Here is a 6,191-nt window from a genome sequence, read left to right as displayed (position 1 = left end):
CCCCATGTTATTAATAATAGGTCAGTTAGTAATATGAACACTGTTAAAAACAAAAATATTTATACAAGAAAAAAGAAAATAATCCGGACTTCATTTGCAAAAAAAATGAAATTGATTCTTCAAATCACATATTTCCACATATAGTGTGAGAATTCGGGGCTGGATACAGCAAACGTCTTGCTATCAGGCAAGGAAATGTTGAAGGGATTTTCACTGAAAAGTTTAACAGAAATATATCCAAACCTAAACCTATTAAGTCCAACACTAAATTCTTGCTTTTCCCCCAAGACAAGGTTTAGCTCCCATCCTTTTGTGTTCAAAGAAATGTCTAACCACAAAGCACCAGCTTGCCCTCAAATATTCCAAGATAACTCACCTCCGCCCTTCCTCAGTGACTCAGGTAAGAGCCCTCTCCATCCTTCCCCAGGACTCCCATAAGATGACCTGATGACCCCCTTGCCTACCTGCCTCTCTCCCAAGGCCCCGTTCTTTTTCTTTGAGATGGTACTCATTAATAGACTTTCTCCCTATTGCAACAGGCTGAATAAAAGCATCTCCTTAATTGTCTGTTGCATTTGTCTTTCACACACCAAAAACCTGCTCTAACTCTTAGCTCAATTGATGGCAGTCCATCTGGATGGTGGCTCAAGCCAAAAGCCTTAGAGTGGTCATTGTCTCTTTTCCTCTCAAACATCCCCATATGATCTATGAAGAATCCTTTTGATTCAAACATCAAAATATATCCAGAATCTAACCACTTCTAAACAATTCCTCTGCTACTATCATTGGTCTAAGACACTGTCATCTCTTAGATAGACTATTAAAATAACTATCCCACTGGACTCTCAGCTTCCACCCTTGCCTGGCTACAGTGTATTCTCAAGCAACATGAGTGAACTCCTAAAATTCAGATCATGTCATTCTTCTGCTCAAAATTATCCAAAGGTACCCAAATTCAGTCAGAATCCTTACAATAGCCTCAAAGTTCTGTGTGATCTGGACCCCCATAATGTCTCTAAACTTGTACCTAACCTACATTCTCCCCTGGTTACTCTATTCTGACAAGTCTAGCCTCTTTTCTCTTTCTTGAATATGTCAGCCATGCCTCCACCTCAAAATCTTTGCACTGGCTGTGGCCTCTGCCTTGAACTCCCTTCCTTCGGATAGCTACATAGTCGCTCAATCAATTCCTCCAAGTGTTTGCTCAAATGTCACCTTCTCAGTGAAGCCCACCTTAACCACCCTTTTAAATATTGCACATACAAACCAGCATTCCACATCTCTCTATCCTGCTCTACCTTTCGCAGAGCACTTTACTCCTTCTAATATACTCTAGAATGTCCTCATGTTTATGTTTGTTGTCTGTCTTGCCCTCTAGGAGGAAGAAAGATTTTTGTTTTTATTCATTGATGTATTTCCTTTCCCTTGATATCTCCCTATGCCTAGAAGAGTATTGGTACATAGTAGGTAGGTAGTTCAATAAATATTTGTTGAAAGATTGATTGGCTGAATAGGTAACCGACTGACTGAATGAATAACTGGATATAATAATTCTGGCTGTCCATTTAAAGTAATTATTAGTGCAGTAATGAAGCTGTGCACTAATGATCTGTATTATTTTCCATTATGATCCTATTGGACTTTTTCCACATCATTACTCTTAGTTTTCTTTCCCAGCTCCAAATGTGGTAGGAAACCACTAGTATTACTGTGTACCTGGCACCATGGACACCACTTATGCATTACCATAGGCACACAGCCCTGAATAAAGAAATTGCACAATCTAAGTTGGGAAATAGGCAAGAGTATGTCCATAAGATAATTCTGCTTGTGAATTCATTAGAAACTTGGAGGCCTCCCATTGAAGGAGTGTGTATCAAAACCTGTGCTCCCACGATCAAGCCATGGGCTACTGGGCATTTCATCAAGCCCAGAGTGTCCATTCAAGTCTTGACAAGAGCTGTATAAAGTAGCAGAACATAACTTGAGGAAATAAGAGACTCTTCAGCTCTCTGTACTATTGAAAAGAAAGTCTTGATTAAGCTAGAAGAGGACCACAGATTTAATTTAGAATTTCTAAAAATAATTCTTAAGGTGTTTTTTTCAACCAGTTCATTTTCAATCCCCCTATTAATTACACTCATTTTATTTATCAGTGGCTCAAAACCTGTATGATGAATCTCTGTGCATTCTACTGACAGAACTTTCCAATAAATAATATAGAGCAATAAAGTCTAAGAAACAACTGGACTTTCGAATCAGAAAGACTCAGTTCAAATCCTGTACCCACTATTTCTTATGTATCTTTGAGCAGGTTTTTAACTCTTTCAACCTAAATTTCCTTCTCTATAAAATGAGAACAATAATCTGTGCTTCAGAGGAAGGTTGTGAGAGAGCACAGTTAGATCCCCCGCCCACCAGAGCTAGACACCAGGTGTTGCTCCTACTAGTAATTAAATAAAAATAAATGCTACTTCCTTTTCTTGCCTTTCTGAGGTTTGGGAACAACCAAGAAGTCTCCTTCACTCAGACGCCAACTGGGAATTAAAGAACTCTGCCTTAGATTGCTGCAAATGTACCCAGCAGGTGCTTTTTGCCACAGTTTTTTCTGTTCCTTGAACACTCAAATATTGTTCATACTGTTAAAAACAAACACAAATGGACACCAGACTTGAAAATTCCCCGAACAGAAAAAAACCAGTTTGGTTATACAAACAAAGCTTAATTTAGCTTATTTTGCAACACAAGCGAGGCTAGCCTGACCTGGATCGTTTCTTGCTTATGCTTCTGAAAACCTTAAGCCAAAATTTAAATTATTCCCTGAAAATGACATAAATTAACCACTGACTAATTCTCTTTCATTTAAGAAAATTCTAATGTTGTAACCAATCACCGTGAAGAATAAACAATCACTGCCTTCATACTATATAAGCTACTTTATAAAACTATACCTCTTTTTGTTTCAGTGTTCCTGGTTTGGCAATTGTCTTCTAGAAATTTATGCGCAACAATTTTTTACCAATTATTACTTCAGTGATTCATTGATTTTATTTCTTTTTTTTCTTCTGAACTGTTAACAATACCTTGAGACCTCGACCTCTGCCTGCAACCCTTTCCCCATTCCACAGGCCTTAGCATGATATCTTAGAAAGTCCTCCCCATTAATGGTGTGTGTTTCTCATCCGTTCCTCTCTACCATAGGCCCCTATTCCTTAAACTTTAGAGCATTATTACAGTTATTTTGTTTATTGACTTGTTGACCTGTTTACTCTCCCACCACCAGAATATACATTCTTAAGTTTATCTGATTGTTTACAGCAGTATCCCCAGGACTTAGAAGATTGCCAGGTTCATTAGGGGGTGCTCAAAAATTTGCTTAATGAAAGAATTAAAACAAAGAATTTGTATTTGAGAATGGGTCACTTTCAGATCCTTTCTGTAACAAGGAGCAAGTATCCTGGATGCTGATTACTTACCAGGGGTTCTGGGGGTTGCACCCCCATCTCCCTCAGGGGGCCCCCCACAGGGGACAGGGGAAAAGGAAACTTCATCTATTTCACATAGAGCCCTGCACCAGTCATGCATTCCTCACATTCTTTGCTGATGGACAGTCCCAGCTGGGACAGCTGAAGAGCACATTAACAATTCCACAGCAAGAGCCTGACCACTGAGAAGCCCTTTCCTACTCCTATGCTATATTGCTCTTCTTCTGAAACAACTCCCACTCTCAAATTCAGCCAGATTTGTTTCAATCAAACTTCTGCTGAAATGCACTGATTTCATCTCTGGGTTCATTCTCAGGCTTGAATCTAACCTTGTTTCTGGCATAAACATTACCTGAGCCTCTTTATGTGGCTTGGAGAATTTGAAATGATAGGGTGATGAAACATAAGAAGACAAGAAAAAGGAGAATACTTATTATTTCTGTACTTGTGATTATCTTAACACTGATTTCTTTGGTCCCATTTTTGTTTCAATATATTAAGATGAGTTAAAATACATCTCCTTGGAATTTTCTCTAATATGGTAAGATATAAACATACATCATCTATTTATTATAATACACCTAGTTTTTTATTACTTAAACTCGTAATTGGTAGTACTGGCTATTAGAATCAAGGGAGCCAATTTCCCAAATATCTTAGATTTCATGGAATTTTCAATATTGTAGTGTATTCCACTCTGTCATGTTTTAATAATGTTCTTGTGTATACAGATGAGTGTGGGGAGATTTTGCCTCCAAGAGAAACTATAAATTACCATGGTAGATCTAAATTGTTTCACAGAGGAGTAACTTCACAGTTATTTATTTCTATAACTTCCAGTTTCTTGAAGTTTATTGTTTATAGAGCAAATGTAATATAAAAGAGTGGCTATTTTAGGGGTATATAGTTTGCCTCTTGAAACTTATAACACAAGATCTAGAAAAGATTGTGTGTGTGTGTGTGTGTGTGTGTGTGTGTGTGTGTGTGTATGAGGGGTGGGTACAGATTGATCCAAATGAAAGCAACAGAATTAGACAAGCTCAAAATATTTTTGCACCACTATTGTTCGGAGAAACTTGTTTCCCCAATGAAAGTCTACTTAAGAATTCTCTTTAACGTAACATTTTTAAAATGTGCATTGCTATGAAAGCTAAGCATGTCTGAAATTCCTCTGATTGACAAGTTATCATGCAGGTTCCACGGCCCAGTTTTTGTGGGAAGTGGGAGAGAGAGAGAGGATTCTGGTAGCTTTTGGCTACTGTGTACATGCTGTCCAAAGCCAGGGCCCGGGGGAGTGGCGGAGGGCGGGGGCTGCAGGAGGAAACCTCCTCCGGGCTGGCTCTCTAGGCCTGCTTCGAACTCATGTTCATCATTATTTTATGTGGCAGCTCGTCTTTGTGTTGGTGGAAGGGAGGAGAAAAACAAGGCTGCCTTTAGGTCCTAAATCAAACCTCTGCACTGCAGACGGCTGGAGTGGCATTTCAAAGGCAGCACAAGTGGGGACATTACAGTTCCTTGTTTCTGTGGACTAGGAACTGAGGGTTTGGGTGGGGGGGGGGGGGGTGTTAAATTCTCAGTAGCAAAAAGCATTTTTCAACGTGTCTTACATTCTTCCTAAGATATCCCCAGTATTTTTTTTTTCCAATTTGATTGGCCCTTGGAGAAGATAAAGTGGGAAAACACTTTAAAAGGGAATCTACAAAGGGTTCGAGGAGGCCTCCCTTGTCATAGAATTTCAGAACCGGCCATTGCCACTAACATACTCTTTCTTGATTGTGACCTCAAAGTCCAGACATTAAATCAGCAGCTTAAGGCTCCTGCTCGGAAAGTGAGAGGAGGCCCTCCTGGCTGGAGGCCACCCACCCTCCTACACTGCCCCATGCTGCCCCTAGCGGTGGGCCGAGGGAGCGTGAGGAAGGGGGCGTGAGAGCGCGGAAAGCGGGAGGCTCAGAGACGCCCGAGGCAGGCAAGAAGCAAAATGCCCAAGTCAAGATGCCTGAACATTTGCCTGGATAAAGAGCGGCAGACTGCTGGTCCCAGGCTAAGCGTTTCTGGAACAATAGCTACCACGGAATGAATGCCTGTGATGCTTATTTTCAACTGAGGAAGATCAGCCTGGGGAAGAAAGCTGATCCGTTTCCGCGCCCCTTCCACGCCTGCCACTTTTACCAGGTGGCCGTCGACCCTCGAACGTTCCGTGGGCTTGTTCTCTGTCATACACGTCCTCACCTGTCTTAGGTGCCTTTCAATCCTCTCTCCCCTCATAATTCCCAAATCGTTATCCTGGGCTTGCTTAAACTTAAACTCAAGCCACACTGGCCCCTGAGGTGGACAGGAAGGGTCGCCGGCCTCCTCGTCTCGGCGAAGTCCGGAGGGCCATTCCGGCCGCCCGCCCGCCCCCATTTAGGCACAGTAGGAAGACCCTCAAAGATCGTCTATGGAGAAGAAAGGGTGAAGGTCGTGGCCGCCGGGGGACGGCTAGAGAAAGTGGTGGGAAGGGGGCTGGGGGCCGCACATGTGCCGAGGCGAGGAGTGGGAACAGCCTGCCCGCGCCCGGTGCCGTCCCGCCCGGAGATAGCCGGCACGGTCCCCGACCGGGCCCCGGTGGTGCAGAGGCACGGCCCGGCCTGAGGGCGGCACGGAGGGTGGCGCAGGCGGCGTGAAAGGCGCCTTTGTACAGGACTCGGTGCGGTGAAGGAGTGGCGA

This window comes from Miniopterus schreibersii (assembly GCF_964146895.1).
Source record: "Miniopterus schreibersii genome assembly, chromosome: 3".
Taxonomy (NCBI): domain Eukaryota; kingdom Metazoa; phylum Chordata; class Mammalia; order Chiroptera; family Miniopteridae; genus Miniopterus; species Miniopterus schreibersii.
The sequence above is the reverse complement of the archived record's forward strand: the minus strand, read 5'-3'. Positions refer to the sequence as shown.